The sequence below is a fragment of the Oncorhynchus kisutch genome, unplaced genomic scaffold (genome assembly GCF_002021735.2).
Source record: "Oncorhynchus kisutch isolate 150728-3 unplaced genomic scaffold, Okis_V2 Okis02a-Okis13b_hom, whole genome shotgun sequence".
In the NCBI taxonomy this organism is placed as follows: domain Eukaryota; kingdom Metazoa; phylum Chordata; class Actinopteri; order Salmoniformes; family Salmonidae; genus Oncorhynchus; species Oncorhynchus kisutch.
The window spans coordinates 12,770,679-12,778,058 of record NW_022261979.1 but is presented as its reverse complement, the minus strand read 5'-3'; the positions used below and the strand labels follow the sequence as shown (position 1 = coordinate 12,778,058).

The following is a 7,380-nucleotide window of genomic DNA, read 5'->3' as shown; positions in this document are numbered from 1 at the left end:
TGTCTCCCTCTCTCTCTCTCTCTCTCTCTCTCAGCCTGCTATCCAGGCCCTGCCTCTGTACCTCTTACTACCCTGACAGTATGGTTAAAGAAGATTGATTATGTTTAACCCTTGGTGGTTTTCGGGGTTGAGCTGACGGGTGGGCTACATGGTGATCTGAAATCAGTTTGGGAACACATGTTCTCAAACATACACATACACATGTTCTGTGAGCGCTGGCAGTGCTGTCCTGAGCAGTGTGAGAAAGTGCTTTCTGAGAAAAGGCCATAATTACTACAGTGAGTCAGGAAGTCATTATTAACCATCAATCACACTTAATCTGTGCTCTTACCTCACCCACACACACACACACACACACACACACACCGACCCACACACACAAACACCGACCCACACACACAAACACCGACCCACACACCCACCGACCCACACACACACACCGACACACACCCACACACACACCGACCCACACCACACACCCACACACACACACACACACACACACCGACCCACACACACCCACACCGACCCACACACACACACCGACCCACACACACCCTGCTGGCGCGTTGTTGACATGTTCTGAATCTGGGAATCACCTGACGTCACCGTTCAGATATGCAGTTCTGATTGGGGTTCTGTCATGTTTTGGAAACATTCCTTCCTGGGTTGGAGTCTTTAACGAGGCTGGTTTCTCCAGGGCGATGGTGATTTGGGATACTAGATAGACAAGATGAGCGTGAGGCTTCGCCAGGAAACCGGCTTGTTAAACGACAGAAGAGGAAGTTAAAACACGGCCATGTCGACTCCAGAACTACTGGTTCAGACTAAATAAACATCAACTGAGAATACACCTCTGATAGGAGAGAGGATTAGATATCTATACTGTCATGGTAATCATTACCTCTGATAGGAGAGAGGATTAGATATCTATACTGTCATGGTAATCATTACCTGAGAGGATTAGATATCTATACTGTCATGGTAATCATTACCTCTGAGAGGATTAGATATCTATACTGTCATGGTAATCATTACCTCTGAGAGGATTAGATATCTATACTGTCATGGTAATCATTACCTCTGAGAGGATTAGATATCTATACTGTCATGGTAATCATTACCTCTGAGAGGATTAGATATCTATACTGTCATGGTAATCATTACCTCTGAGAGGATTAGATATCTATACTGTCATGGTAATCATTACCTCTGAGAGGATTAGATATCTATACTGTCATGGTAATCATTACCTCTGAGAGGATCAGATATCTATACTGTCATGGTAATCATTACCTCTGAGAGGATTAGATATCTATACTGTCACGGTAATCATTACCTCTGAGAGGAGAGAGGATTAGATATCTATACTGTCATGGTAATCATTACCTCTGAGAGGATTAGATAGATATAGGGGGGCAGTGTGTGTTGTGTGTGTTGTGTGTGTTGTGTGTGTGTGTGTGTGTTCTGTAGTGACCTCATACTCCAGGTAATGAGAACAGAGTGTGTAGAATCAGGAGGTAATGAATATCAGCCCAGTTCTTGTTGCTGTCCTGCCACAGTCCTCTCTTTCAGATCCTAATCAACTAGGAATAGGATTTCAGCTTGGAACACACACACACACTTACACACACACTTACACACACACTTAAACACACACACACACTTACACACACTTAAACACTCAAACACACACACACACTTAAACACACACACTTACACAAGCACACTTACACAAACACACACACACACTCACAGACACACACTTAAACACACACACACTTAAACAACACACACACACAAACACAATACACAACCACAGACACACTACAACCCCCCCCCCCCCCCGCCCCCCCGCCCCCCCCCCCCCCCCCCCCCAGGGAGTGGTGGCCCATCCATCAGCTGTAGTAACCCAGTAGATCAGTCCCCCCCCCCTCCATCAGCTGTAGTAACCCAGTAGATCAGTCCCCCCCCTCCTCCATCAGCTGTAGTACCCGAGTTAGAATCAGTCCCCCCCCCTCCATCAGCTGTAGTAACCCAGTAGATCAGTCCCCCCCCCTCCATCAGCTGTAGTGAACCCAGTAGATCAGTCCCCCCCCCCCCCCATCAGCTGTAGTAACCCAGTAGATCAGTCCCGCCCCCCTCCATCGGCTGTAGTAACCAGTAGATCAGTCCCCCCCCCTCCATCAGCTGTAGTAACCCAGTAGATCAGTCCCCCCCCTCCATCAGCTGTAGTAACCCAGTAGATCAGTCCCCCCCCCCTCCATCAGCTGTAGTAACCCAGTAGATCAGTCCCCCCCCCTGCTACACACACACTCCTACATCACATAACACTCTACTACACACACACTCCTACATCACATAACACTCTACTACACACACACACACACACACTCCTGCTACACACACACTCCTACATCACATAACACTCTACTACACACACACTCCTCATCACATAACACTCTACTACACACACACTCCTCATCACATAACACTCTACTACACACGCACTCCTACTACTACACACACTCCTACTGCCGACACACACACACACACTCCTACATCACATAACACTCTACTACACACACACTCCTCATCACATAACACTCTACTACACACACACTCCTACATCACATAACACTCTACTACACACACACACACACACTCCTGCTACACACACACACTCCTACATCACATAACACTCTACTACACACACACACACACACACTCCTACTGCCGACACACACACACTCCTACATCACATAACACTCTACTACACACACACTCCTACATCACATAACACTCTACTACACACACACACACACACTCCTGCTACACACACACACTCCTACATCACATAACACTCTACTACACACACACACACACACTCCTGCTACACACACACTCCTACATCACATAACAGTCCTACTACACACACACTCCTACTGCCGACACACACACACTCCTACATCACATAACAGTCCTGCTACACACACACTCCTACATCACATAACACTCTACTACACACACACTCCTCATCACATAACACTCTACTACACACACACTCCTACTGCCGACACACACACACTCCTACATCACATAACAGTCCTGCTACACACACACTCCTACATCACATAACAGTCCTGCTACACACACACTCCTCCATCACATAACACTCTACTACACACACACTCCTACATCACATAACACTCTACTACACACACACTCCTACTGCCGACACACACACACTCCTACATCACATAACAGTCCTGCTACACACACACTCCTCATCACATAACACTCTACTACACACACACTCCTCATCACATAACACTCTACTACACACACACTCCTACTGCCGACACACACACACTCCTACATCACATAACACTCTACTACACACACACTCCTACTGCCGACACACACACACTCCTACATCACATAACACTCTACTACACTATATCCTGGTAATTCCTCCTGCTGTATAGTGTTTATATATCCTGGTAATTCCTCCTGCTGTATAGTGTTTATAGTACTATATCCTGGTAATTCCTCCTGCTGTATAGTGTGTTTATAGTACTGTATCCTGGTAATTCCTCCTGCTGTATAGTGTGTTTATAGTACTGTATCCTGGTAATTCCTCCTGCTGTATAGTGTGTTATAGTACTGTATCCTGGTAATTCCTCCTGCTGTATAGTGTTTATATATCCTGGCAATTCCTCCTGCTGTATAGTGTTTATATATCCTGGTAATTCCTCCTGCTGTATAGTGTTTATAGTACTATATCCTGGTAATTCCTCCTGCTCTATAGTGTTTATAGTACTATATCCTAGTAATTCCTCCTGCTGTATAGTGTGTTTATAGTACTGTATCCCTGGTAATTCCTCCTGCTCTGTAGTGTTTATAGCACCTATATCTTGGTAATTCCTCCTGCTGTATAGTGTTTATAGTACTATATCCTGGTAATTCCTCCTGCTGTATAGTGTTTATAGTACTGTATCCTGGTAATTCCTCCTGCTGTATAGTGTTTATAGCACTATATCCTGGTAATTCCTCCTGCTGTATAGTGTTTATAGTACTATATCCTGGTAATTCCTCCTGCTCTATAGTGTTTATAGTACTATATCCTGGTAATTCCTCCTGCTGTATAGTGTTTATAGTACTATATCATGGTAATTCCTCCTGTTGTATAGTGTTTATTGTACTATATCCTGGTAATTCCTCCTGCTGTATTGTGTTTATAGTACTATATCCTGGTAATTCCTCCTGTTGTATAGTGTTTATAGTACTATATCCTGGTAATTCCTCCTGCTCTATAGTGTTTATAGTACTATATCCTGGTAATTCCTCCTGTTGTATAGTGTTTATAGTACTATATCCTGGTAATTCCTCCTGCTGTATAGTGTTTATATATCCTGGTAATTCCTCCTGCGGTATAGTGTTTATAGTACTATATCCTGGTAATTCCTCCTGCTGTATAGTGTTTATATATCCTGGTACTTCCTCCTGCTGTATAGTGTGTTTATAGTACTATATCCTGGTAATTCCTCCTGCTGTATAGTGTGTTTATAGTACTGTATCCTGGTAATTCCTCCTGCGGTATAGTGTTTATATATCCTGGTAATTCCTCCTGCTGTATAGTGTTTATATATCCTGGTAATTCCTCCTGTTGTATAGTGTTTATAGTACTATATCCTGGTAATTCCTCCTGCTGTATAGTGTTTATAGTACTATATCCTGGTAATTCCTCCTGCTGTATAGTGTTTATAGTACTATATCCTGGTAATTCCTCCTGCTGTATAGTGTTTATATATCCTGGTAATTCCTCCTGCTGTATAGTGTTTATAGTACTATATCCTGGTAATTCCTCCTGCTGTATAGTGTGTTTATAGTACTGTATCCTGGTAATTCCTCCTGCTGTATAGTGTGTTTATAGTACTGTATCCTGGTAATTCCTCCTGCTGTATAGTGTGTTTATAGTACTGTATCCTGGTAATTCCTCCTGCTGTATAGTGTTTATATATCCTGGCAATTCCTCCTGCTGTATAGTGTTTATATATCCTGGTAATTCCTCCTGCTGTATAGTGTTTATAGTACTATATCCTGGTAATTCCTCCTGCTCTATAGTGTTTATAGTACTATATCCTAGTAATTCCTCCTGCTGTATAGTGTGTTTATAGTACTGTATCCTGGTAATTCCTCCTGCTCTGTAGTGTTTATAGCACCTATATCTTGGTAATTCCTCCTGCTGTATAGTGTTTATAGTACTATATCCTGGTAATTCCTCCTGCTGTATAGTGTTTATAGTACTGTATCCTGGTAATTCCTCCTGCTGTATAGTGTTTATAGCACTATATCCTGGTAATTCCTCCTGCTGTATAGTGTTTATAGTACTATATCCTGGTAATTCCTCCTGCTCTATAGTGTTTATAGTACTATATCCTGGTAATTCCTCCTGCTGTATAGTGTTTATAGTACTATATCATGGTAATTCCTCCTGTTGTATAGTGTTTATTGTACTATATCCTGGTAATTCCTCCTGCTGTATTGTGTTTATAGTACTATATCCTGGTAATTCCTCCTGTTGTATAGTGTTTATAGTACTATATCCTGGTAATTCCTCCTGCTCTATAGTGTTTATAGTACTATATCCTGGTAATTCCTCCTGTTGTATAGTGTTTATAGTACTATATCCTGGTAATTCCTCCTGCTGTATAGTGTTTATATATCCTGGTAATTCCTCCTGCGGTATAGTGTTTATAGTACTATATCCTGGTAATTCCTCCTGCTGTATAGTGTTTATATATCCTGGTACTTCCTCCTGCTGTATAGTGTGTTTATAGTACTATATCCTGGTAATTCCTCCTGCTGTATAGTGTGTTTATAGTACTGTATCCTGGTAATTCCTCCTGCTGTATAGTGTTTATATATCCTGGTAATTCCTCCTGCTGTATAGTGTTTATATATCCTGGTAATTCCTCCTGTTGTATAGTGTTTATAGTACTATATCCTGGTAATTCCTCCTGCTGTATAGTGTTTATAGTACTATATCCTGGTAATTCCTCCTGCTGTATAGTGTTTATAGTACTATATCCTGGTAATTCCTCCTGCTGTATAGTGTTTATATATCCTGGTAATTCCTCCTGCTGTATAGTGTTTATAGTACTATATCCTGGTAATTCCTCCTGCTGTATAGTGTTTATATATCCTGGTAATTCCTCCTGCTGTATAGTGTTTATATATCCTGGTAATTCCTCCTGCTGTATAGTGTTTATAGTACTGTATCCTGGTAATTCCTCCTGTTGTATAGTGTTTATAGTACTGTATCCTGGTAATTCCAGTCTGACCTGATTCTCTGGGTCGTCTCACATCCTGGCTGGTTTCAAGGTGTTGGCTGTAAGCGCTGAGATGTGACCCAGTGGGTTTAGTGTCTGACCTGACTCTCTGGGTCGTCACACGTCCTGGCTGGTTTCAAGGTGTTGGTTGTAAATGCTGTACGTTGGTGAGATGTGACCCAGTGGGTTTAGTGTCTGACCTGATTCTCTGGTTCGTCTCACGTCCTGGCTGGTTTCAAGGTGTTGGCTGTAAGCGCTGAGATGTGACCCAGTGGGTTTAGTGTCTGACCTGATTCTCTGGTTCGTCTCACGTCCTGGCTGGTTTCAAGGTGTTGGCTGTAAGCGCTGAGATGTGACCCAGTGGGTTTAGTGTCTGACCTGATTCTCTGGGTCGTCTCACATCCTGTCTGGTCAGTAGCAGGACGACACGTCTGTCTGTTACCTCATAAACACAACAAATAACTGAAAATCTCCATTATTTTTAGCCTTGGGGTTTTTAAAACCCGTTATAATTCTGTTAACACACTTGTTTCGTTGGCAGAGTAACTGCAACACCACTACACTATAAATACCTCAACACCTGCACAGCGAGCCAGCGCCGTTCATTACGCACTTCATCCCTGGAAGGTTAGAGGCAGGCAAGGACGCTGTGTGTGTGTGTGTGTGTGTGTGTGTGTGTGTGTGTGTGTGTGTGTGTGTGTGTGTGTGTGTGTGTGTGTGTGTGTGTGTGTGTGTGTGTGTGTGGATGTGCGTGTTGGTAGGCATGTGTGATGTAGTAGATGAGATAGATGGGTATATGGCTGCTGTAATGCTGTAATGCTGGCCCCACCATAGAGAGAACAGATAGATGCTGGCCCCACCATAGAGAGAACAGATAGATGCTGGCCCCACCATAGAGAGAACAGATAGATGGGTATATGGCTGATGTAATGCTGTAATGCTGGCCCCACCATAGAGAGAACAGATAGATGCTGGCCCCACCATAGAGAGAACAGATAGATGCTGGCCCCACCATAGAGAGAACAGATAGATGCTGGCCCCACCA

At 43.2% G+C, this 7,380-nt stretch overlaps 1 protein-coding gene across 1 annotated transcript in view; it reads left to right on the top strand.

Moving 5' to 3' along the window:
* LOC109888372 (vacuolar protein sorting-associated protein 13B-like) overlaps positions 1–7,380 on the top strand; it is a 300,473-nt gene that overhangs the window by 211,384 nt on the left and 81,709 nt on the right.